The sequence below is a fragment of the Peromyscus maniculatus genome, chromosome 15 (genome assembly GCF_049852395.1).
Source record: "Peromyscus maniculatus bairdii isolate BWxNUB_F1_BW_parent chromosome 15, HU_Pman_BW_mat_3.1, whole genome shotgun sequence".
Lineage (NCBI taxonomy): Eukaryota > Metazoa > Chordata > Mammalia > Rodentia > Cricetidae > Peromyscus > Peromyscus maniculatus.
Window position 1 is genome coordinate 14,745,288 of NC_134866.1, and position 26,900 is coordinate 14,772,187.

At 45.2% G+C, this 26,900-nt stretch overlaps 1 protein-coding gene across 1 annotated transcript in view; it reads left to right on the plus strand.

The window, feature by feature from the left end:
• The first annotated feature begins 3,820 nt into the window (after positions 1–3,820).
• Basp1 (brain abundant membrane attached signal protein 1) overlaps positions 3,821–26,900 on the plus strand; it is a 52,463-nt gene continuing 29,383 nt past the window's right edge. The window contains exon 1 of the mRNA XM_076551714.1: positions 3,821–4,041. The gene's annotated coding sequence lies outside the window, so the exon portion shown is untranslated. The remainder of the gene's footprint in view (positions 4,042–26,900) is intronic.

Consider the following 26,900-nt stretch of genomic DNA (forward strand, 5'->3'; position numbering starts at 1 on the left):
CACTGATTAAACCAAGGGCGCCCTTTCCTATGGCCACGTGAACAGTGAGGCTGGGGTCGGAGAGGGGAAAGACAAGGATGAAGCCAACACACAGATGGCGATATTTTCCTTTGAAGAAAATCTTCAATGTATACAGGAGGGAAAACGGGCACTTTCATGTATAATACCAACTAAGCCTTTGCTTGTAATTTGTCGATGAGATCTGTTAGTCCCGTGGCTGACATTTTATACTAGCAGAGTGGAATTTACTTTCAAAATGGGTCTCTGGTGGGGTTTGGGTCGCTCTAGTGAATACTTCAAAGACCCTTCAAGCAAAGGTGGCTGGACTAACACTATTGCCACTGTTTTTGCTTCATTCATCTTGTTTTATCTGGGAAACTGAGGCTGGCACCAGGCCTTGGTGGTTGGTGGGGGAGGCAGGACAAGAGAGTCGGAGGTGAAGCTGGAAGGTGAGGTTAGGTCTTTCTACATAAGCCAAAGTCAGGGATTCAACAGAGCTACGATTTCAAAGGCTGAATAGACATGGGTGACTTTTTTTTTTTTTTTTTTTTGAACTGGATAATTTTAGTGACAAAGAGTCCCTTATGTTGCAGGCAATTTTGTGGCAAATCATTTAGCAAAAATAAATAGTTATGGAGCAACTTGTCTTTTTGATGAAAACCTTTATAATGTAGGTTAGGGCTTTTTGGAACAAGTTTCACCGGCAGGCTAAAATGACTGTGATTCAGTATGCAAGCTGTGTAGTCTAGCCTTGTTTTTTTTTTGGGGGGGGAGCATTCATTCTTTTGGAAAGGGCAGCATCCCCTTTTCATGGCTGTGATGGTGAAAGTTAATTAAATTTACCATGAATCATATCCTTAACCCCAGAAGCTCCCAAATTCATTACTCTGTAACATTCACGGTAGGTAGTGCAACAATTTCCTACAATTCAAAGCTTCATATGCTCGGTTGCTAATTCTCCGAGTGTGTATTTTAGAGATGTTTTGAAGAAAATATGCCCTGAGCTGTTAGAGGAGTGGCCAAAGACGAAACTAACCCACCCCTCACTGTTCTCTCTGTTTCTATTGAATCTCCCCCATACTTGAGTGCATGCACTCACTTGTGTGGTACTGTGGATTGAAGTCAGGACCTCCAGCATCCCAGGCAAGTGTTCCATAACTGAACACACCCTTGACCTGCTCCCCTTTCCCTCTCTGTCTCTCTCTGTCTTTCTCTGTCTCTGTCTCTCTCTGTCTCTCTCTGTACACACACACACATATATATGTATATATATATTATTAAAAAGGGGGCAAACAACTACATCTAATGGGAGACAGCATCAAGGAGAGAGGCTTACAATTCTGTTCATCGGTACAAGCTTTTGCCTCCTGTTTCCATGGTAACCAGTGATCTGTATTCCAGTCACACCTTTGGAAGGCTTGTTTTCTCTCTCCATTCTAAAAGCCTAGCCAGAAGCACCAAAGGTGTTAAACAATAATTATCTTATCTGTTATTTTTGGAAAAATTAAACATGAAGATACACAAAGGAAGACAATATCTACAGGCTTATCCTGAAAATACAGTAGAAATGTCTATTAATTTTAAGATGATCACTGGGATAAAAAGTACCTGAATCCTAAGTGAGTGATGGCACACCATGTAACACCCACTCACCCCTACCCATCTCTACACACTACTTAATTCCTTTAGCAAACAGTAAATATCATTAATTACAAACGTTCATCTTATTAATAGAGTGAAATAGAGGCTCGCTTTAAGAAGTTTAAAAATGACTCATGGGCTGGCTTTCAACCTGGTATAGTTTTAGCCTCCAGAGGACATTTGGCCATATCCGGAAACAGTTTTGGTTGTCATAATTGGTTCTGGTGTGGGAACCACAGCATCTCAAATAGGCGTAGCTTCATAGGTGGTATACTGACATAAAAGAAAGAAATGTTCAATTGAATAAATCTCATTTGTGATCTGATTTTCTGTTCTTGTACTGTCTGATTTCTTAATGGGTTTAAGCAGTGGGAGGAAGGGAGGGGAAGAGGAGAGAGGTTAAAAAAATCTGTCTGTCTATCTATCTATCTATCTATCTATCTATCTATCTATCTATCTATCTACCTACCTACCTACCTACCTACCTATCTGTCTATCTAGAGAGGGAGGGAAGAGAGGGCTGGGGATGGGGAGGAGAGGGGAAGAGGGAGAGGAAGAGGAAAAGGAGGAAGAAGAGGAGGAAGAGGAAGAAGGAGGAGGAGGAGGAAGAGGAGGAGGAGAAGAAGGAGAATCAGCCATCACAAAACATTTTCACCTTTCCCCCATCACTCTTTGGTTAAGATTTGACACTTCCATTGACGCTCTTATTAAAGTTCTATTATTTATTTTTCTGCCGGGGGAGACTCATCTTTCCCAGGTGAGATACTGACGACAGGCACTTACCTTTGGCGTTTGTCTCTTTAAATATGGTTATGTTTTGTCATTGCGACCGACCCGACCGTGGAGGGCCAGTTCCTTCGGAATTCATGCTCCTCTCTGAGGGTAGATCCAACCAAGAGAACAACATGCATTTCCATTCCCCCTGTTCTTTGGGGACGAAGCAGAACAAGCGAGCAATCCCGACACAGCCAGAGGGCGCCAAAGTGCTGCGAACGGAAGTTCCAGGGCTCCATGGGTTTCGGGATGGTAAAATTGGCTTTTGTCTGAAGAAAGCCGTGCGTGGTTCTAAAAGATGTCACCACGTATTATTTTCCAAATTTAAAATTTTATTTTGCATTTTTTCCCTTTGCCAAGAGGTAAGCATGGCGAGCATATCTCCTAACCCTATTGTGTAACCTGGTGTTACCCTAAGTGGTCGCCGACCTGGACACGCGGACTTAGCAAGGCTGGCCACAGCCTGGCTGGGTGCGCTTCTGAGCAGCATCTTAAGCAGCCTGAGAGCTGGTGACTTCCATGAAAGCACAGGCACAAAAAGTCGAAGCCCGTTCTTCCTAGGGTGCATTTCTTCCTTTCTTCCTCTCCGAAGTCGGGAGAGCATCCCCCGAGGGGCGGGGCCGCCCACCCTTCCACCCGGACCTCGGGTCTGGGCGGTGGTGCCTCGCAAAGCTGCAGCCTCCTGGTCGGCCCCGAGGGCGAGCATCTGCCTGGAGACGCCCCAGATGTGCTTGCCTTGGGGGTACACCCTAAAACCCGCGGACATCTGTCTTGATGGTTTCAAGGGAAGCATCGCGTCTCCCCCTCCCAACCTCACTGCCTACGTGATAGCAGAATCTCACAGCCCGACGTCTGGAGCGGGCTGGATTGGGGTGCAGAGAAAGCTGGCTGAGGCGGGGGCGTAGTTCATCAGCCCCTTAAGTCTGAGCGAGAGCCTGAGCTACTTATTCAATGCTTTCAAATAAAATGTGTGTGAGACAGAGAGAGGAGAGAAATCCACAGACAGCCCCGCCGCGGGTGGGGGGATGGAGGGGCGTGCAAGGAGGGAATAGGAGGGGGCACTGGCAGAAACTGTTGGGGAGGCGGGCGAGGCACCGGGCTGGAGGGGAGGGATCTGGATGAGGATAAGCCGAGGGTGGGGGTGACTGTGCGGGTGTGGTGACGGGGGGGGGGGGAAGCGCTGGATCACGGGGCATCTCGGGGCGCAGGGGCTGCAGGAGGAGAGAAGTTGGGGACCCCCGGGTTAGCGGGGACGCTGACGGAGCGGGCGGGGGCGCGGGGAGCCGGGCGCGGGCCAGGAGCGGAGGGGCGGGCGCGAGGCGGGCGGGGTCGGCGAGCGGAGGAGCTGGGCGGGCGGACGCGCGCGGGGGGGAGGGCGCTGGGCAGGAAGGGGAGGGGGAGCGAGCGAGAAATGCAGAGGCTGCAGCGGCGGCGGCGGCGGCAGTAGCGGCAGCGGCGACGGCGGCGGCGGCAGCGCTCCAACTCGCTCCACGCTCCGGGCTCCGCCGTCGAGCCGGGAGAGAGCCTTTGCCCAGCAGCCAGGCACCGGGCCGGACGACGCCAGCCACCCGGGCCCCTTGGAGGCACCGCGCTCACCCAGGGCCGGCACAGGCACCCAAAGCCTAGGTAAGGAGGCGCGCCGTGGGTCCCCAACACCACCGCGGACTCAGGGCCATCGGTTCCCCCAGGGCCCCGCCCCACCCTGAAGCCCAGGGTTCTCCCATCGGTGCAGCCGGGTGCGGCCGGGGATTCAGACACAGTGGGCGTGGGGTTTCTCTATGGGGGCTCTGTCCTACTGGGGGATCCCAGGTGATGCTCCCCCCCCCCCCCCCAGGTGGACAGCTTTGGCCTTTCGTAGGGTGGGGAGCTGGAGGAGGGTGGCGGCGAGGCTTCGGAACCGAGTTCGGAAGGGAGGGAGTGGAGGGGTGGGAGGCTGCTGGTGACCGGGAAATAGCGAATGCGTTGAAACCCTTTAAACGCATGGAATCCGCCAGCCACGGTTCTGTGGGCTGAACCCAGCCTTCTGTCATCGGAACCGGCACAGCCACGGGAGAAAGCGCTCGCTCCGCGTGAGGGGCGCAGCAGCAGAAGATGGAGGATGGGGGTGGGGTTGGGGAGGGAGGAAGAAGACACGGAATCTGGTCCGATCAGAAGGGGCGGGGGTTGGCTTGGCCCGCGGGAGTCCTGGATCTTGGTTTGGGGTAACCGAGGAACACGAGGTTCAGAAGGCGGTGTGCACGTCCGGGGTAGATCAAAGCCCCAGACCGGTCTGCGGCTGAGCTGTTTTCCCACGAACCTGTGGACATCTCCAGCATTTTCTTTTCTTTTCTTTTTTTTTTTTTTGAGCCTTGCGCTCAGAGAACGCGCCGCCGCCGCCGCCGCCGCGCCTCCACCGCCGCCCCAGCCTGGGGGGTGTGGGCTTGAACCTGACAGCGCGCGCGGCCCGAACGGGCTCAACCCTGCTGCAAGCCAAGATTTCTGTAGGGTTTTTTTTTTTTTTTTGCCCCGTAGCTCAAACGCTACAACCCAAAGTCCGCTTCCCGCTTCCCCTCACCATGAAAAGGAAAATTGCAGAATGCCGGGATCCGATAGCACACAATGCGTGGCTGGGGACCGCATTCTTTTCATGAATATTCATCGAACGCTTGGCCCTGTTCCTAATCCGCTTCCCCCGAGACATTTCCGCCTTGAAACGAACTCGGTGGACGGCCTCTGCCCCAGCGATTTTCGCTCTGTGGAAAGGAGCACCACGCACATGGGTGCAGTTTTCAGTGTTTTGTACGGGGGTGGGGGGTTGACACACCTCTGTCTCGGCTAAGACCACTGGCCACTTGCGTGGCGGGGTTAAAATAAAACATGAGTATTAAAGGGGCTGCTGTCGGGGTGTAGATTAACCTCCACCCCTGGGAACATAGCAAAGGCTCACAGACCTCCAGTACTGCGGGCAAAAATGAATGAATCGGGACTGTAATTACCTATTCCTTTGTCTTGGCCTCGCGCATGCGCCGGAGAGCAGGGTGTGGAGGGCCAGGCAGCCCCATCTGATCTCCCCATCATCCACCCACCCACTCCCCTCCCGAGCCCAGGAACAAAGGCGTTTGCCCTAAATGTTTCACGAAACCTTTGGACACCAATGACAGCCCCCCTCCCCGCCCTCCGTCTTGGTCATGTGCGTGTTTCTTCCCCCTGCCCCAGGCCATCACATCTGACCCATTCTTATAGATTTCAATTACCCCCCCACCCCACCCCCATTTATATCAGCCTTTTTAGCGAGGAAAATGGTCGATGTACTATTTTTTTTTAAACGCACACTGCTTTTTTCCTTTCTAGAATTGTCCATTGTCCTTTCTGTTCTAATGTCTGTTCTAATGCAGGGACAGTGGTTTCCTTATAGTTTGCATCCGTTAACTGTTTGCCTGACAGATCTTTATTGCGGGTCACTTGACCAAGGAACATTAGTCTCAGACCAGCGATGGTGTTGCCCCTGGTGATACCACCTGGGATAGATTAAGACATCTTGGCATTTAAACGAACAAGATAAGATGGCTTACAGAAGCCAGCGTGAGAAAATGGTTACCTTTCCAGCAGCCCAAGCCTTTCTGAATTCTCTTGATTCCTACTTTATTGTTTCATTAAGGATTCCAAGAGGCAAACCCCACTGAGATGGGGAGGAAGACGGGAGCTAGGGTTGCTGGGAAGAAGATGGCGAAAGCACCACGTTCATAATGCCCGACCCCCCCCCCCCCCTCAAACACACACATGCTAGTCCTTTGATAGGAAATTTTCTTTCAAATGATGTATTTCCCGGCTTATGGACCTTCAGATTTCTTTGGGGGCTGGTTTACTTCCGCTATTCAAAATAGGACTCACTGTATGTATCCGACAGGAGCCTAATGCTCTGTCTCTGCCATGGTGGGTTGTGTCTGAAAGATTTCATGCTAAAGGATTTCCAGTATGTCCTGGTGGAATGACACGTGGTAGAAAACGGCAATCCTCCCTTTTGTTCCTTAAAAAAACCAAAAATGCCCTCAATATTGACCACGTTTACTATATCACAGCTTACAATTGGTGGGGCCAGTGTCTGGCTGCCTCCGAAATGGCAAGGGTTTTATTCTCTCGGATCCTTAGCAGTGAGTTTTATGTATTTAGAGTTCTGTATTATTCTGTATGAATTATACATTGAACAGTATAATTTAGAGGGCTATTTGTACTTAAATAAAAATCTCCCTGCCCCCCAGGTAGTGTTTTTGGAGGAGTACTAAAATATAGTCTAAAATCAATAGCTTTCAAGTCAATGAGCTTTAGGTTTTTAAGCAAAATAATTCTAAAATCAATTGAAAATATTGTGTTACTTTTTTTTTCTTTAGGCAGTTTTCTTGCCAAGCATTAGCAGATGGAGAAAGGGAACTCTTTAAAATCCTGATATATTGCCCCAGCAGTTGACTATATTGACTGGATAGTGGCATGCGTGCTCCTTAACTGGTGGTGAAGCTGTCTGTGGCTTATGAGATGGAGCTTCCTCCATTACCCTCATTTAAATATTCAGTGGAAGAGCCCTCCACGTTCGCCTCTCTGTGCTCGGAGGCCTCTTTATAATCCTCCTGGATTTTCCAGAACAAATCACATTGTGGCTTTAAATGTACTAATTATGTTTTCTTTATTTTTATTTCCCTTTAACTTCAAGCCATTTGCATTTCATGGTTAAAATAAATGGTGCATGAAATCAGAGAAAAAAAAACCTACCTTTTGGGAATATTGTTCATTGTAAAATAGGTGTCTGTATTATCCATGGAAGTTTTGTAAAACATTGCACATGAGAATCATTCTTCAAACAGCTCAAGTAGCATGTATATACCACATGCACAGGTACACACAATAATGTGTACATACATATTTATATGTACACACTATAAAATCTTATTAATGACAATACTAAATGAGTTGGCATAGAATGTTATTTTACAGTGGTTTTATATTGGTCTTTGGAAAACAATTCTTTTCTGTCTTTATAAAACATATTCGAAAGGGGAAGTCTTCGTAGCCTACAAACACCCTCCTTACTTCTAAAATAAATGGTTTGTATTGAGTTTAGCTAGGATGTTCATTTTCAGGCCTCGAACTCTCTCTAACCATTATTAGGCTTTAAGAGCTGGAACAAACACCACCCAATAAAGGATTTATACAGATTTTTTTGGTCTTATTTTTGTGATCTCTTGTAAAATTTTGGTTTTCAAAAGCTGTCCAAAAAAAAAAAAATCCTAAGAACTACATCAAAGCAGGTGCCCTGGTATCTGGTTCACTGATTTGCATAGGTCTTTACTGGTGTGAGGAGCAATTTTCACCTTCTGTTTTCCATGATGATGGTTTCAGCTGGTAACTTAGGTAGCTTCTGAAGATAGCCTCCAAGCACATGGACAAGTTGGCCTTCTCCAGGACAGGCACCGTCTCTGTCCAAGTTTTCTCTCAGCTCAATCCTTTCCAACTCATTCTCTCCCAAGACTTGAGCTAATCCGGTGAGCATGAGATTTACTCTTTGAAACAACAGAGTTACCACAGGCAGAGCTGCTGTAAAGATAAAATACCTGCGTGGGGGGGGGGGGCGGCAATTTGCAGGGAGATTTCCCTGGAGTTTAATGGAAAGAAACTGGGTGTGGACGATCTTTACACAGTGGTTTGTCTGCCTACTTAGGGCAAATGATGTAATGACATCACATCTTGATGAATTTCCCTTTTTCCCCCCAGTTGTAAAATAGAGATAGTAATGCCCATTTTCAGGTTACATTAAGGATTACACAAGTCTGTGAATGACTAAGAATAATGACTGGCTCTTGGGGGCGCCTTAATCTCTCAATCTGTGACGTTTGATGTAGTAAATGGAACTGACATTACTCACCAGTTTCTACGGCGTTGAGCTGCATTTCTGACCCAGGCAGACAGATGAAGACCTGAGTACTTAGCAACATTCAGCCAGAAACAGCCTTTCTCAATGTGAAAGGGCCCAGGTATCTCATATGTATATATCATGCATATATGTATATGATATATACATATGTGTGATGTATGTATATAATTTGGTATTTTGTGGGCACTGTGTAGATTTGCTCCAAAGTGGGTTGCATGGTCTCAGGCTGGCCCCTTTGATCCTAGGGCTGCTGATGAAAATCAAGAGGGGCATTTAAGTTGATTTGAGAAACTGCAGAAACCTCAGTTTCTCAAAACCACAGCCATAACCAGTCTTTCGAAGGAGAGCTGCTGTTACATGTCAATCCCTCTGTAGCTAGAAAGACAGATGTGCAGATAGATGTCACGTGAGAAGGTTGCATGGTGAATCATTTGAAAACAAAGAGAATCATAGTCATGTTTTCACTAGGGTGCAGATCAAATTTTACCTCTGAGGAGAGACAAATGTAGGAAATAGTGGGTGTCAAACAGCGTTCTTTTTTTTCTTCTGGAAGTTAGGCATGGGATGAAGTCAGAGGCAGAGAGAGCCACGTAGTGGGTTTTCCTTCTGTGCCCAGAGGATCTAAGTACAAATCCAAGGAAACACATAAAGGAGAGAATTTTGAGCAGCCTGGGCATTTGGTGGTGCACAGAGGGTATGACTGAGTGGAGTCCATGAAGACATTCCCGAAAGCTTTGGAGATTGGGAAATAGTTTCTATCTGTCAGCACAACAGGGGACTGGAACATCAGGTAATACTTCAGGATGATGTCGGAATGTGGGGTAGAGTGGAGAAGGCGCAACCTTTGCATGGCCTTTTCTCCTGGTCACTTAAAAGCATTTTTATGAACTTTTAATTCATAAAAGCTCACTTTGGGTGAGGGAGGAAAGGGTCTGTGCTTCAGTAGCTTCTATAAACCTTTCTTTGAAATATATGTTTCCGCAATAGTTTGGGCATTGTATATGGAATATGGGATTTAGGGAGTATGATTTCTATCGGTTGGTGTGGCTGTGGCTGTGGCCACCTGCATAGACTCCTGTCTCAGATGCCTCAGGCATTGCTAGTCAGGTGAACTTTAGCAGACTACTTAGCTTCAGTGTGCCTAACACCCATCTTGAAATACAGAGTTGTTGTAAGGATGAAAGGAAATTATCAAGGTTAGGACAATGGCCTATCCATCCTCAGCACATCCTTTGAGTCCCCATTCACTGTAAAGTGGTGGACATGCCTATTTCCCTTACTTTATCCTCTGTGTCGATAGCTAGTCACATGCTTCTTCAAATCAGGTCAGTGTTACAAACCAGGCCCATGAGAATGCCTTGTGAAGTGTTTGGAAGAACTTAGAAATTAATGGCTAAAAAACAAACAGACAGACAAACAAAAACAAAACAAAACAAAACAAAACCAACAAAAATTCACAGCTGTAGTTCCTTGAGTATGTATGTCTGTAGGACACTTTCTGGTTCCAGGATGTCATTATGTTGTGATGACGCATGTCATAATTGAATTTTAATCCCCTCAGACTAATCGTAATACGTATTTCACCTGAAAATAAATGGGAAGTAGAGATTCAAATAGTGTGCCTAAGATCTGATGGCTTTCAGCCATATTTCATTCAGCAATGCTAATTGGCCATTTTATCTAATGTAATAGAGAGTCTCAAAGCTAAGTAAGTAATTCTTAACATGCTAACACCCACAATATTTATCTAAAGTGAGTGATACTAAATTTCTCAATGAAAAGAGATCTACCGAACAGTGTAAATATTCAAGCACCAGATGAAGGTAGGGCCTATTGATTAGAGATGCCTTCGTCATAGTGTCCAGGGGCCAATGTCCTTAAGTCACATTTTTCTGGAATAGTGGTGATGATGGTTGCTGTTATTCAGGTTTTCAATAAGCATGGATTCACTTGATGCCTCTCTTGCCTTCGCATACCTCACAGGCAGAAGCAACGGCCCAAATGTTTTATCTGGAACTTGGCTCTGCAGATATGAATGGTGTAGGAAGACACATGTGTTAGGGTTACCTTGTTAGAATTAGCCCATCTACCTTCATGCAAGATACATGTACAGAAACTCCCTGGCTGCTTCTAGTAACTATCCAGACCTCAGCTTTTGTAAATTCTTGCCTCACTGGAGTAGAAGGTTGGAAGGCTCAGTACTGAAATACTTATCTTGGAACTCAAAAGGTTCTTAGAGAAGTCAGTGGTTTGCTATGAGCTGGTTAGTGGCTAAGGGGAAGTCAGGTTATTTCCCAATATAGATGTCATTTCTGCTATCCCATCCAACTGAGAGAGAGTGAGGCAGAGGGAAAAATCAAAATGTCCAGCTGGGTTGCTCATATCCACAGCCTGAAACTTACAACAAAAAATCCATACCATTTCTTTCACTGTTACCGTTTTTTTGAGAGTCAGTTGGGTTCCTGTACTTCTCACTGGTTCTCTCTAAAGGGCCTCCTTCCCCTTTATTAGAGCACACTTGCCCACATGGGGAACTTTCTAGAAACTACCTGTTATTGCTCTGTCCCCACGCCATCCATCTCTTTCAGTTTACGTGTGTCTGCGTCTTACATTCTATGCATGTGATTTCCTTCTTATTCCAAAGAATACATGGCATGCATCAAAATGACTCACGACACCAGGCTTTGGTACGGTGTCTTGCCTTTCTTTCTCAAGTGAACAACGGTTGTAGGACTAAGTGGTTGTGGCTAGAATGTGCATGTTTGAGAAAAGAGCAAGTTTTGGGCTAATTTTGAGTCACAATGATGTAGAAATATTTCAAGGCCTCTGGGCACATCCAGTGTGTGCACTTTTGTAGGTGATGGCTGCCCTGAGGGCTGTGTCCTTTGCTGGGGGCATCTGGCATGGCAGTTTCGGAAAACAAGAGACTTAGTTTTTATTTAGAATTACCAGTTATACTGCTTGAGCTGATTTAGGGATTTAAAAGAGCTATGCCATTCTGAAGTAGTCTGTTAAATATGGAACTTAATATGGAGCTTAATATTGGAATGTTTGGGACGGTTTTTCACAAGTTTTGTTCTCATGCACTCAGATTTGGACAAACTGTTGAGTTTAGCTTTAGGTAGGAAACTTTCAAGTTCACATTTAAATCGTCCAGAAGTTTCTGTGACTGGAGCTTTGGGGGAATTTGTATTTTTTTTTTTTTTTTCCAGAGAAACCTGCAATATGAGAATGACTTCACCGCTTTCAGAATGCTTTAGTGCTTTTGATCACTACTCATGTGCTCTCAGAAGTCAATATGGCCCTAGTGTAAACTGGAATTTAGGTTTTATCCTAAGCTGATGAAGAAACGGGTGTGCAAGGACAGCTGGGCGGATTGAAGTTTGGGCATTGGGAGCTTCCTGGATTGCCTGGCAGAGTGGCTTTGAAAAGGTGCGCAGCTCGTTCCCATTGGTGGTGGCCTATTCAAAACACTGTTACCACAGACAAAGACAAGAGGAGAGTTAAAAACTAACAAACTCTACTTGGGGGGCGGGGGGAGTCAGTGTATCAGAAGGGAAAAGAGCAGTGCCCTGTTCCCATTCCTTAAAGATACAGGCAGCAAAGTTCTGGTTGGATTATTGAGTCGCTGCAGAGGCTTCCACAGCCCAGGCCATCTGAGGTTGTCGCAGAGACTGAGAGTGGTGTGGGAGTATTTGCTGTCTTTGACCTTTACAGATGTTCCCAGCTGTTTCAACAGGGGAACCGGTATCAGCATTCTGTATGTGCTTTTAGGCTCATCAAATATGATTGGAAAAAAGGGGAAAAGGGAGAAACCTGTGACTTGCAGGTGCCCAGGTGCCCCATGCCTTTGTCCTGTAGTTCATGAATAGGGTGGGGGTGAAGTTGGGGGACTGCTTGGATGTTTACTAAAGACATCAATGTGACCGACTAAGGTGTCTTGGGATTGCATGACTCATGTTCCCAAGGGCAGTGGAAGGAATCTTGGTTCACAGTTGGTGGTGATAGTAGTTCCTGGAGTTTCTGACCGCACAACCTTAGGTAAACATGACAAGTAGCACCCTATTGACAGGGGTGACATGGTATCTGGGCTTCCTCAGTAGCCCTGGTGATCTTTTGTTGACACTCCCAGCCCCAGCTTCCTGGGGCCCTCGCAGCTGGCCTTCAGAATCTTGGTGACTGGTTTCTCTACAAACAGGAGAGTTGTTCTTCAGGTGGATGGCGGTCTCCAGGGTGCGTGTTCCTTCTGCTTCACAACAGAATGAGAGAGCTCTGTTCCTTCCTGCAGTGCGGTGATTGACCAAGGAAAAACCCCATGGAAGCTTTGGTATTCCTTTCATGGTGGAGGAAGCAAAGGCAGGGAAAACAAACAAACAAACAAACAAACAAACAAACAAACACCCCATTACTAGCCACTTAGCCCAGCACTGCTCTTCTGTTCTGACTGCTTCTGTTTTGGCCATCTAGAGAGCTTGGCTCTCAAGTCTTCTGCACTGAAGTCTTGGATGGGCAGGGTCTGGGTGAACTCAACTGACTGTAGTGCGGAGAAGGGTAAGGATGCCATGGGAGCCCAGTAACTGGTTTCACGAAGGTAAGGCGGGATGCTCTCTCCATGGAAAGGGAATTCTACTAACGCTACTTAAGATTAAGTCTGACTGACTACCCCTCTGAAAGCAGAGCCTGTTAGGAAAAGGCAATGTAACAACAACAAAATAAATGCAAAAGTCAAAGACAAGCTTCTCAGGTCAAGTAGGCCCCAAACGGTGTTAGCTGTTGTTAACTCTTGAACCATGAGGGTTGCCAACAGCAGCACATTCTTTGACTGTATCCTTGTTTCTAGTAACAAATGCTGTGTTCAGGAGAAAGGAAGGGGCAGATAAGGCATTTGGCGGGCTGAGACAGTGGCCTTGTGCTACTGGAGATTCTCTACAGGAAGAGGTGGGAGTTAATGGATCTCCGTTTTATATCGATACCCCTTGGCTAGGCATACCTTCAAAGGGGCCTTTGGCATCTCTACAGTGAGCTCACCAAGCTGAGAACCTTAGGGGACTGGCAAAAGAGTCCAGAATGATGCACTGTAGCTCCGCTCACCCCCCCCCCCCCCAAAGTGAACCACTGTATGGGGAGTGGAACCAGAGCTGGTTTTGAGCTGGGTGTAATTTCTGCTGGAGGAAGGTGAGAACTGAAGGAGGTATGGGTTTCAGACAAAGCCCTTGGGGTATTAAGACAGTTGTTAACATTAGTAGCACACACGGCAAGTCAGCATGCCCTGGCATGTTAGCCGCAGTTGGCTTAGTTTACCTGGTAGAGGAAATAGTCAACAATCAGAAAAATGTTCTAGAATACTAGCCTTTAACTGGCTGGGGTGCCTTTCCATGAGAATTTCTGGTAACACATTTATCTGCCCCCTGCAGCTGATTCCATAGCTCCAGTCTTGAGGGGGCAAAGAGGTATTGTGAGCAGTAGGGTTTCTCTGTAAATAGAGATGTTGGTTTAAAAACAAAAAACAAACAAACAAACAAAAAAACAAACAAACCCTTCTGCAAAGGAGGAAATGTCTGAACATGAGGGAAGCCTACGCCAGGGTACTTTTGCAGCCATATTTCTGAAGGAAAGAAAGGGGAAAGCCATTCTGTTCTGCTTCTAGAAGTGTCTGGATTCCCCTAACGTGGGCAGGGTTTCTGATGAGTACAATATAGGAAGCAAAACTACATAGTTTGATGTCAGCAGCCTATGACTCCTGGGATCCAAACACCACCATTGGCTTGTCGTATTGTCAGCAGGGATGAAAGAGGAATAGGATGAAAGAGGGAAGGGGAGGAGCCGAGGAGAGGGGAGGGGCGTGGGATGGCTCACACTAGGGAAGCCGGAGCACCCGTGCCTTGCTCGCATCTTAGTGGGCCCCAGCAGCCAACACAAAAAGCTTCGTAGACTGGTTTGCTTTCCTTGTGGTTCTTGGAGACTGGCGTCCAAGATGAAGGAGCGGGCAGAGTTGGTCTCTTCTGAGGCCCCGCGCCTTGCTTCCTCAGGGTTGCCTTACATGGGCTGGATTAGTTTTCTCACAGCTGTGAGCACAAACAACGTACAGGAGACAGTTTATTTCAGAGGGGACCGTCAACCACGGCCGGACAATAACGATGGCAGGGGCACGAGGCAGCTGGTCACATGGCATCTGCAGTCAGGAAGCAGAGCGAGAAAGGAGTGTTGGTGCTCAGCGGGCTTTGTCCTTTTTGTTAACTCTGGGATCCTGTCCCATTGGATAGTGCCACTCACCTTCCAGGGTGGTTCTCCCCTTAATCACGTGTATCTGGAAATCTCATCTAGACACACCTAGAGAGGTTTCCATGGTGACTCTAAAGACAGTCAAATTGATGATGGAGATTAATCATCGATTGTGCACATCACTGCTGTCTTTCTGGATGTCCCTATCTTGGAAGGACACAGGCCAGATTGAATCATGCTCCATCTTACCAGTTTCAGTCTTGTACCATGAATTGCTAAATGGCCTTTTAATAAAAAACCCAGAGCCAGATATTGGGGTAAATGCTGAAAGATCAGAGAGACAAAGGAACAAGCCACAGTCACATCTCACCTCACCAACTCCACGAATCCTCTGACTGAATGTCTCTTGAGTCCTCAGCCAAAAGGGCTTCCAGCTGAAAAGACTTTAGCCAAAAAGCCTTTAGCCGAAAGGGCTTTAGTCCCTATCTCCTCATGCCTTATATACTTTTCTCTGCCTAGCCATATTACTTCCTTCCTAGTGCTGGGATTAAAGGCATGTGATTCCCAAATACTGGGATTAAAGGCATGTGATTCCCAAGTACTGGGATTAAAGGCGTGTGCCACCACTGCCTGGCTCTGTTTCTCTCCTAGACTGAGTTAATCTCATGTAGTCCAGGGTGGCTTTGAACTCACAGAGATCCAGATAGGTCTCTGTCTCCCGAAGTGCTAGGATTAAAGGCATGTGCCACCACTGCCTGGCCTCTATGTTTAATCTAGTAGCTTGTTCTGTCCTCTGATCTTCAGGCAAATTTTTTTAGGGTACACAGTATATTACCACACAGTGCTCATTGAATTACCCCATGATAGGCCTATTTTCCATGTACAGTCACAATCTAGAATGCCAGAAGGTGTGGCTTCAACTTCAGAATTTAGGGGTATATAATTTAGCCAATGACAGATCCTGATTGATCTTAAATGGGTTTCTACGGAAATCATTGGATGCTCATTGTCTCAAGAGGGAGCGAGGGGACTCCGTACAGCTAGAGCCCTGGCTGACTCTTCATGAAGCCATGGGAGTCAAACGTGCACCCTGTGGGATGAAGGGAGGAGATTCCTTTTCCTCAGATTCTCATCCCCAGACAAAGCTGGTGCAGCATTCAGAGACAGGTTCCTAGACTCTGTTGGGCCAGGGCTGGTAAATGGGCCAAGGTGTGGAGGTCACATTACCTGTTCCGTTCTCATGAAGGATGTGGGTACACGGGCAGGGCCTCAGAATCTCAACCCAGTGCCTTAGGCCGCTGGTATCTCCTAGTAGTTATACAGACCGCAGAGTAAAACGTAGTTTTCCTTCTGATGTTGTGTTCTGAAGCTGTTCTTCTGTACGGAGACTCCCTAACACTGTAAGAGACTGTAAAAAGGATGACCGGGGGACTTGCCCAGTGTAGGGAGAGGGAGCCAATCTCAAGTTTTCCAGACTGGAAGGGGGTTATTCTGAGGGAGTTCCTTGTAAAGTCCTATCAACAGAGGTAGTGGTGGCGATAGAAGCATTTATCAGAGGCATGAACCACTTCCAATCCTACCCCACCATCCACGATTATTGGTAGGAATTCATTAGACTTAACTATTACCAGGAGATAATCTTTTTTTTTTTTTTTTTTTTTTTGAAGATGGGGACTCCATCCAAAGCAGGTACCAGAAGAGCCTGGGGCTTTTATGGATCAGTAAAACATTGAGATAGGGACATTGTTGTCCTTGTCAGAAACCATGTGTCTCCTCAGAGGACTACGCAAACCGAGACTAGTAAAATTTGGGGCCTTTCCACGCAACAAAACAAGTAGCGACACATAAAGGGTTTTTTTGAGGGACATTCTCCACACGTGCAGATGCAGGTATGTCTGCTCTTACCACGTGTGCCCTTTTTCAAAGAGCAGCTTGCACTTGTAGAGGGTGATTTCTCAAGGGAATCAGCCACTGGCTTCGCGTTTTCCATCTCAGGTCATGTCAGGTGGTGTTAACTATAGCAATGCAAATATGACCTCATTAGCCCACCGTGGAGCCGAAGACGGCAATTTCGGCAAATTCGTTTTACTCCACAGAATCAACAAGCCCAGGGCCCTCACCGAATGCAAAGGTGATTCTATTTAATATTTTTTTTTTTTTTATAAAAAGTACACTGGTAGAGTATCTCCTGTGGAAACTATGTGATGTAATTACTTCAGAATTTCAACGTTTTAACTCTATGTCTAATTTTCCGACCATCATCAGTGGTCCTCTTGAAGTGCACACTTTCTTAAATGGATCTTGTTCCCTTCAGGCCTAAAAGCTGCCGTTCCCTCTAAGGCCCATCCTGGGCACCAAAACACCATGGCTTCCCACATCTGCCCACTGTCGTATGCCGGAGCCACAGTGGGTGTGGAGTGCCCATTCTTCTGCAGGACCATGACGCAGACATTTGCTTTCCAGCCTGACGTCTCTTTACCCCATACTCGCAATCCGAGCTCTGTTGCATGTCAGATAGAACACAGACGGCTTTGGCCGATCTGTAAGGTCCTGCATGTCCCTGTCTTGTGACTCCCTTCAATCGCGCTGTGATCAGCCCTCAGTGGCCTGGCTACAGTGCCTGCTCAAGTCCTTATCCTGCTCCCAGTCATCCTTACTGTTTCTTCTGCCTGGAACATTCTTTCCACAGCTGTCAAAATCGCATCAAGTAAAAAGCACAGCTTAAACGACACTTTGGCTAAGATACACCGACGCCTCATAACACTGTGGACATTTTTGTGATTATTTGATGTCTTTGCTCCTCTAGATTAAAGTACCCCGGAGGCAGGAATGTGCCACTCGTTTTAACCCTTACAGTGTCTTGTATGGGCTGGATACATCCCAGTCACTCTGCATTTGTCCACCATACAGTATATTCACGGCAGGCACATGTCTTCTGCTGGTTGCCCATGAGAGCCGAGATGACATTCGTATAGGGACACTGAATTTCACCCCATCAGTTGTGCTTACTATGAAGATGAATAGCTGATGAACTCCAATTAGTGTAATTATTCTGTTTCCAGGCAGTAACCTCGGTAGTAATTGTCCTAAAGCCCCGAGACATGACGAGTAATTAGTGTTGATGGCTCGTGCATCTGAGCGTTCTCCTAAGGTAGAGTCTCAGATGAAGACTAAAACTGCTGTTTGTGGGAAGCAAATGATATTGCATTGTGGGAACTCTGCACAACACAACTCAGAGAGTGAGAGCAGGGGCGGGGTGCCGTGGACATGGCTTGTCTGTCCTTCCAGATCACCGAGTGTCAGTCGTTATTCGTTTGCTTTGGGCCAATCAGCACTGAACCGTTTAACCGGGCCTTCCTGAAGTTGGGAGAGTTAGGCCTGCCGACGAGCATGTGATTTGAGAACGTTACACATTAGTCAGCTCCACACCTATTCCACAGGGAGAAGGAGTTGTTCTCTGACTCCACGCTAGGACTGCTTGCTCGAAATTGTGAGTTCTTCGAGGTCAGGGGTTTGTTTCCCTTGTCTTTGTAAGTCCATTTCTAACTGCGTCTGTGGACTGGGAAAAGGCTGAGCGCATGGAAGGTCATGTTTCATTGCCACGTACATAAAGGTAGACCAACAAGGCTTGTTGTAGGAAGCTGTCCTTGGCTTTACTTCACATCCAGGAACCAGCTGATAACGAACCTTCAACAAACACAGTGACATTTGTGATTTTTTACCCCCTTCCTCCCTGATTTTGATGGACTCCATGACAGTCTGCCCTGATGTTTTTCCCACTGTCTTATTCATAAATATTTTTGGCTTTATTTTTAACTGTTGGAGGTTAAGTTATTTTTATGTCTCTCCTGCAAACTATCACAGAATGTGTCTAGTTTTCTTTTTTAAACAATATTTTTATGTATGTGTATGTATGTGTGTCCGCAGCATGAGTGCAGGGTACCTGCAGAAGCCAGATGAGGGAATTGGACACCCCTTCCCCCAGGAGCTGGGGTTACAGGTGACTGTGAACCATCTAACATCATCATAACGCTATGAACTGAACTGGGGTCCTTCATGAGAGCAGCAAGTACTCTTTACTACTGAGCCATCTCTTCAACTCCATTATGTCCAGTTTTCTTAGGCTTATTCTAATCAGTAGAGTGCTTATTGTATTAGTAGTTTTATATTTTTAAAACTGTGGCATGACGTGGATTTCTGAAGTAATTTCTGGTTGAAAACTAACAGCGCTTTGCTTCAGTGAATGTACCATTTCTAGGGATGCTCTTTATACACATTCTGTACACTGTCTTTCAACAATTCAGGTGGTTCTCTTTTATGTACTAAGATTGTAGTTATACTTGATGTAATTGTAGGGTTGGGGTACGAGATAGTCTCTTGCCTTTTACATAATTTATACAACACACGTTTGAGGTTTTATTAAGTCAACACCTTTTCTTAGAACTGTCTTTGGAAATGGGTTCAGTTCATAAATGGTCCGGTTGTGTCTTCCCTTGAGACTCCTTTAGTCCCTTCTAGTCCCTCCCTTCTAGTGCCCTCTTCCAACACATCTCAGGACACTCCCTGGATAGATCTGAAGGAGCTGCCCATGAGGAAAGGGACCACACACCTACAGATCATGGATCATCTAATCATTATGCATTAGATTCTAATGGTCAAGTCAGCTTGATTAAACTAATAGGATAAAAAGATAGAGAGAATGGAGGCAATAGAACAGGTAGCTCCTTATAGTTAGTTTTATTCTATCCTAAGTAGTTTAGAGTTCCGACTCATCATTACTTCTCCCGATTCCTCACATACCAAATCCCATGTGTCATTTGTTCATGGTTCATATGGATTTTATGGTTGGAATGTCTAAAAGCTGGATGGACAGGCTATGATGGTTGAGCAGCAAGCAGATTATGACACTAGCTAGTGTCTAGGTGACTAGTCTACCTTGGACATGTATTACCAGGCATCTGATAGGTTTCTTTCTTTCTTCCCCCCCCCCCCATTTCTTTCCTCATCTTGCCATTTCTTTAAATTTCCGATGATGATATTTAGTTTTAAAATTGGAGAAGTCAACAAGAAAAGCTACCATGGATCACTAAGGGGTGGAAGGCATGAGTGCTGGAAATGTTAAGGTTGCGCTGTCGCTGGCCTCTTGGAAACCCAGTGGATGGGCCTCAGTCTGTTGGTAGTGTAGCCGATCCTTCTCCCTGCTTTGAATATGGGAAGATTGTTCTGTTCCTACTATTCACTGTCATTGGGTTAGAAGAACATGGTACACACTTAAGCACCTGAGACTTTGAATAAACGTATTTTTTTTATGTAACTAAAAGTTGCAAAAACTACTCTAGTAATGAATTCCCTTTCCCTATTAATGATGAAAAGCAGTTGTAAAAGAGGTCCATGTGTTTCCCAAGTCCTCCCTGGAAATCTATGATGAAGAAATGGTTTCTGCTCTGTTAATTTCAACATGGGAAAATCCAAACTGCAGTAAAAATATTATGAAATTAATTTTTATTTGTTGATGGAGTAGGGAGACACAAGGATTTATTGTCTTTTTTTTTTTTTTTAAAGAAACTTACAGGCAAGTAAACCAGCAATTACAGAGAGATAAGTATCAGCCTATAGATTCACTAGACTCTGCCCTCAGAATAGGCATTAAATCAGCTCTGTCAGCCACTAGCCTTTGCCTTTCCTCTTTTACTGCTTTCTATCTGCAGATCTGAAGCCACGCGAGATAGCCCAAGTTCAATTATCTATTACTAAAAGAGTTTAATGTAAAGAGCTCTTTAGACAATGCGGGGGAATTCTGAATTGATTCCATTTCATTCAAAGGTCTTAATCACTAGAAACGAAAAGACATTTAAGTATCTTAAGTTTCCATTAAAACTCAAGCCTTTGGGGGATTAGATACAGAAGGAAAAGCCTTCCAAGAGGAGCCAATGTCAACCCACAGTGAGAGTGTGCTTTGATTTTTATGTGGGCAGTGAATTCTTGGAGCTGCCAGATTTCTTGAGGAAGTGTCCCTTGTAGTCAGAAGGTGACAGTTTACCCATGACAGCACAGGCCACTTGGTTTGGAAAACAGGAAAAATTGCTGTGGTTCCAACCTTCAAAATCTTAAGAAAAGCTGCCAATTGTTTACAAGATCTTTCAACTCCTTCCTGTAGAAAAGTTCTTACCAAATCCAAGGAATGAATAGTGTTTGTTCTTTGTTCTGAATCTAGACAAGAGTGTAATGGCCAGCACAAAGAATTCGGGGCTGTGGAAGGGACTCTGACCTACAAGGATGAAGGGGGTTTATAAAAGGGAAGAGTTTTATTTTGATAAAATATGATCTGAACGAGTCAATGTAAGTTTTTTTGCAAGGCTAGCATTGACATCAGATTATTACCCATAACTGTTTTCCATAAGTGTACTTCTGTACGTGTCTAGACAGATGTGGGTGTGATTTCTGCCCTGAAGTACTAGCTTAATTTGACTCGGGAATAGCTTCACATTGGACCATTGGCCATGTTTTCTTCCTTCCTTCTTTCCTTCCTTCTTTTCTACCTTCCTTCCTTTCTTTCTTTTAATTTCTCATAAAACTTGGGAAGAAGTTAGCAACCAGCCTCATTGCTATAGTACAACCTTCACCTTCTACTCTGCTTTATATTTCCTATCATCTGGACGGGATGATTGATTGACTTTGTAGTGAAACTCCTGGACATTTAACCCTGTCTTCCTGGTCTTTGCTTCCCTAGAATTTCATAGAGTACTTGGTCCAGTGTAGTTGTTTAATGTGAACTTTGAGGCAATTTTATTACTTTGCTAGAAAAAAAAAAACAGAACCAATTTATTATTACTCTTTTATTTACATTGTGGGAATCATGGGCAAATCGCCTGGTGTTTGTTCTTGGGCTGATAAATAGAAGTTTTGGCTATTAGTTACATGACTACTATTCCCTGAAAGCATGTCCTAAAAGCTTAGTTTTCATGTCATTATTGGAAAAGAAGCAGAAATAGTTTAACAACAGGAATGAAAGGTTCATTTAGTGACACTGATATTTGAGATTCTAAGAGTTCAAATATAGTGAGCAGTGCATTCTCTTTATTAGATCCTCATCTTTTTCTTACTAGATCATCTTGGTTCTCTCTCAAAGAATCTGCTCATGCTACTGTGCAATTCTTCTGGAATTTAAAATACCTGGGATGTTTCAGTACACCTTGCAAGCTCCCTAGTGGAATCTTCCAGCCCACCCCGCAGTAAACAACCAAGAATTCTTCTTGGACATGGAATTAGGAAAACTGATGAACTTGTCTAGTCTGGGCCAAAGAACTCCCTCAGAGTTCATCTGGCATGCTGTTCTGAACGAAGGCACAGGCTGAGAGTCTGTTCTTAGCACGAGTGATTTAGAGACTGGCACAGTTAGAAGGACCACTATCCAAGTCTCCAGCTGGGGACTCTGGAAATGAGGGACTCCAGTGGTCTCCAACCCAGTTAGTTCTTCTGCGCGACTGTCTCCTGACATGGAGGCCTTGTAGTCTGGTATCACTAAGCCACACAGAGACACAAAAGACACTGCCATTTCTTAAGTACTTATTTGGGAGTCAGACACTTGTCTTGCTGTGGGTAGTGTTCCTTCTTTGAGTGATCTAATCGCCCATCAGTTGGAACTCCTCCCCAGTTGGACACCTCAGTGTGGGCTTTGACTCAATATTTTTGTGAACAATACCTAACCCATTATCTAGGTGCCTTTCTGTGTGCGTGTGCGTGTGCGTTTTGTGCGTGTGCGTGTGCGCGCGTGTGTGTGTGTGTGTGTGTGTGTGTGTGTGTGTTTTATCTATTCTCCTTTTTCAGAACTGAATTAAATCTCACAATTCATTGCCTTCCCTCACTGTTTCAGAGTTCCGCAGGCAAAGGTGGCTGCTGTTTCTGTCCGACTCATCTTCATGGCTGGCACGATGAGTTTTTATTTCACTAAAATAAAACTTCAAAGAATTGGAAGAACCTCGGGCCTCCCTGCTCTCCCTTTCAACTCACACCTACTGATGTTTATCTTGGAAATAATTTGATGTCTATTTGATGAAACCTGTAGTTAAGTGTGTTAATAGAGACTCATGCCAGCTTTAGGACAATGTGGATAGACTTTTAATAGTCTGTGTTGAGACTTAAACACTCAAAAGGTCTGTGGAAACCGTGAGAGCTGGGATGAAAATGCTTGTCTGGTCCCCAGGTCACCTCGGTGGGACGTCTAAAGCTCTGTCATAGTTGGATCCTGTCTGAGATTAAGACACCCCGTTTTCTGTTAACTTTCCCATGTTGTCTCCTTCCCAGCACTGTGGACTGGACGCAAGTTCTGATAAAGAGGTAATGTGGAACCCAAGGTGCATAACTACTATAGTATGACTCATTGTGAGTTATATCTAATTACTGATAGGACTTCATGAGTTTTCAGAGATTGTGTAGAATTGTCTTGGAGGTAGGGTGTCAACTATTTCACACCTATTTTCGGTTTAACCTTGTTTATCTTCAGCACAGTTTCCTTGTCTTTCCAAATGGGGACTTCCGAGTTCGATAATAAATGGTTAGAAAAGAGGAAAAACGGGTTTGGCCCCCACTCTTAGCTGTGTAGGAAAGCTACTTAGCTTGGTTCACCTGGTAGGATGTGGGAATGAGCTGAGGACTGAAGCCACACGACTCTCCTTCATCTGAATAAATCAATCGACACATATCTAAATATTATACACAGCCTTCAGCACTTTCTGAATGAAGATATGAAGTATGAGGGAAGTCCTCTCATTTACTGTAGGAAGTAGTTTTTTTTAGGTCAACAAATTGAGGGTATGTTTAAAGTAGGTCTTTATTTATTGAACTTTTTTGAGACAGTGTTTCACTCTGTTGCCCCAGCTGTTTTGAAACTTATTTTGTAGACTAGGCTGCCCTGGAGCTCGCAGAGATCCTCCTGCCTCTACCTCCAGAGTGGTGGGATTAAAGGTGTGCACTGCCATGTCCTGCAAAATAGGTCATTGTTAGTAGACTCAGCAGAGGGCCTTAAGTTGGGTGATAGTCATGGACCCCAGACTCAGTGTGTCCAGCAGAAGTGACTTGGGCACTTGTAACAAAGATTTCTAGCCTTACAACACCTTTTCTGGGGCTTGAAGTGAGGCCGAGCCTGTCGACGGCTCGGGGATTCTGATATGTGTGGCATATTTGCATGTGTTAATACCCGTTCACAGTTGGCAACACACACTTGGGTTAGTGAAACAAGACTCCTGCTCCGTTGTGGGGAGGGGGGTGAAGAGGAAGTAATGGGGAACGGTGAGTATGACCAGAGCATGTGACATACGTATATGAATATGTCACAGGAAATCCACCATTCTCTATGATTAATTTACACAATTTCATTATGAATGATTAATAATAAAAGACTCCTGGCCTAGATTCCAGATCTGTTAGTTTATGTTGAATTAAACCCTTTTCTCTGGAAACTGCCGTAAAGAAAGTGTTACTACAGTAGAAGGGTAATGTTTGCTCCCCTTCTTCAGTAGTCTCTGGTAATAAGCACTGTTTATAGAGACCAGGTAGACAGATGAACCTGTGCGATGTTTTCACTGGATTGTCTCTGTCCATTCCTTCTGTACCGGAGCCTAGTACCCAATGATAGGACACTGAGGGGAGGGGCCTTTCAGGATGTGTGTCCTGAGATTAGGCTTCTCCCAGAAGTCAATGGGAACATCCTCTCCTCCTTGGTTCTCTGTTGTAGACATCACAGCCTTGAGAGAAGTGGACATAACTTGTTTATAATTCCCTCAGACTCAAGGATTTTGTTGCAGGCATAGGAGTGGGCTGAGACAAAGGACAGACAAGGGATTGATAAGGAGACCAGGTTGTTGTAACTTTGATCCTAAGCCGATAATATAAAACTATTATTTCCGGGAAATTGAAGCTAGTCAAAGATTTATTTTTAAAATAGAATTAAAAAGCACATTATGGTCTCTTTTAATTACAATGTTATGAAATAAAATCTTGTAGTCTGTGGCACACACCCTTGCTGTGTGCTTATTATGTTCCAAGCAGTCTTGCATGGTTTATGAGAATACACAGCTGGGGGAGGCAGGTTCTGTTGATATCCTCTTTGTCCAGATGAGGAAACTGTGGGTCATAGTCAGTGTGACCCACGACATCCTACCCTGCTTTATTATGTTCATGTTTTTCATTGATTGGCAATATTCCAGTCAATTAAAAATACAGTTTAATTTGTTGCTCTCAGCTTAAGTTAGTTCTCAGGTTTCTTCAAGCAGGTGCTCTACATCGACTGCAATATTAGGGGTGAAGGGAAGACCCAGAAATGTTTTAGGTCTGTGTTGGAACTCGAGTGATGTCCTTTCCTGAGAAAGTCCTTTCCGCCAGACCATTGATTGCACTGTTATGGGTGGGAATCTGGCCTACTGGGCACATCTCAGAAACTGACTGGAGGCTGGACAATTCAAGAATAGGCCAGGAAACTAGCACCTAGAGCCAGCATAAAAACTCAGGCTGTCTGAGACCCAGGGTTTTTAAAATAATAAAATCGAGAGTGTACCTGAACTGAGATATTGAGCCACTATGCCTCTGTTAAATGCAGTACTACATTTCAAGGGTAAGTGGTTATCATCAAAAGAAAACACCCCTCCCATTCACTCCCATTCTGCATGTTCTCTTGATTGACAGGAAGAGGAACACAGTTTTATTATTCTGTTCCCTGGAATAGGAAGTCATTCTTGTTCTTACAGTAATAGTTTTAGCAATTAGAGTGAACTGTAGAAAATCTGTGGTTTCTTTTTGCTTCTAAATTTTGTCAATGAGTCAGTTAGTAAAAACGGCAAAGGAGAAGAAGAAAGGCAGGAAATGGTAGAAGTTCTCGAGGGTATTTTCATCCGTAACGAGCAGAGGTAAGAATGACCTGGTGGTTTTTTTCTCTCTTCCTCTTTAATAACATATTTTCCAGAGAAGTTTCATTTTCATAGCTAAATTGAGCAGAAGGTTCAGATACTTGCCATATGTCCGCCCTTCCCACACATGCACAGCCTCCCCGTTCTCCACCTTCACTCCCAGAGTGGCGCTTCTGCCACAGTTGGTGCCGCTACATTGATCTATGCCTGACACCCTGATCCATACTTTGCAGTAGAGTTTATGTTTGCTCTTGTACACTGTACAGGTTAGGAGAAACTTACTGCATGTCCACCATTACAGCATGACAACCTTTCCTCCTGTTGATTACGGTTCTGGGGACAGAGTCCTGAGCCGTGCACATGGAAGCAAGTGTGCTGCTCAGCTGCGTCTCCTAACTATTTGTCTCTGAATTGATGCTCACGTTGGGGCTGCTCATTTAATTTCCGAAGGGTTCAGTGGTGATAAGAGCATTTGTTAGGTCACTGTGCCCGTTTAAAGAGTGTGTGCTGTTTCCAAGTGCAACTTTAAATCACACACGTTAACGTTATGTGTAAATGGCACAGACTAGCTCCACTTGCTCGTGTCTTTCCAGGGTGGAGGTAAATCAGAAACAAAAGTCAGCCTAGTTAAAACAAAAGGCACGCGGTGCTGATGGCCCAGACATATCTGTAGTATGCACTTAGAAGACTCAAGCTGAGGCAAGAGGGCAGCAAATCCCAGGCCTCCCTGGGCCACAGAGCAAGGTCAAGCCTAGCCTGGGAAACTTAGCCACAGCTGATTCAATATTAAAAGTTATGAAAGGACTTGGAATACAGCTCATCCATAGAGTACTGGGGTTTTAACCCAGTAACACACTTCTCTCTCTCTCTCTCTCTCTCTCTCTCTCTCTCTCTCTCTCTCTCTCTCTCTCTCTCTCTCTCTCTCTCACACACACACACACACACACACACACTATTTGCCTTCTAAAATGATTATTTTGAGGGAGGAGCAAAGTCAGTAGACATGTGCTTATGCTTTGTATCAGTGTTTCCAACTCTGTAAGCCTGGATCCTTCATGAAATCTGGGTTGTAGAGTAGCTTATACGTCCAGTGTAAAGGAGAATATTCTGAAACACTTATAGTATATATAGTCGACATCAAGCCATTGTGGTAGATGATGAATGGGTATCATGATAAATCTACCTGGCTGTAAGCTGGTGTTTCATCCATTAATGGTGTCTGCTCTGGGATGAGCCCACTCCTCTTCCTCAGCTTATGTTAGCTGTTCTAAGTTGACATTGTGATGTCTGCCACATGCTGTTGTAAAGATAAGCTGGGCACACAGTCACCTGCGTGCGATGTGCCGCTCCTGACATCCCTTCCTTGCTCTCTCCCCCAGTTTGGAGGCTCTTTGCTTCCTTTAAAGCACTTGTGGTACCTCAAGCGTTCTGTTGGTAAATTTGTCTTTCTCATTTGTGCA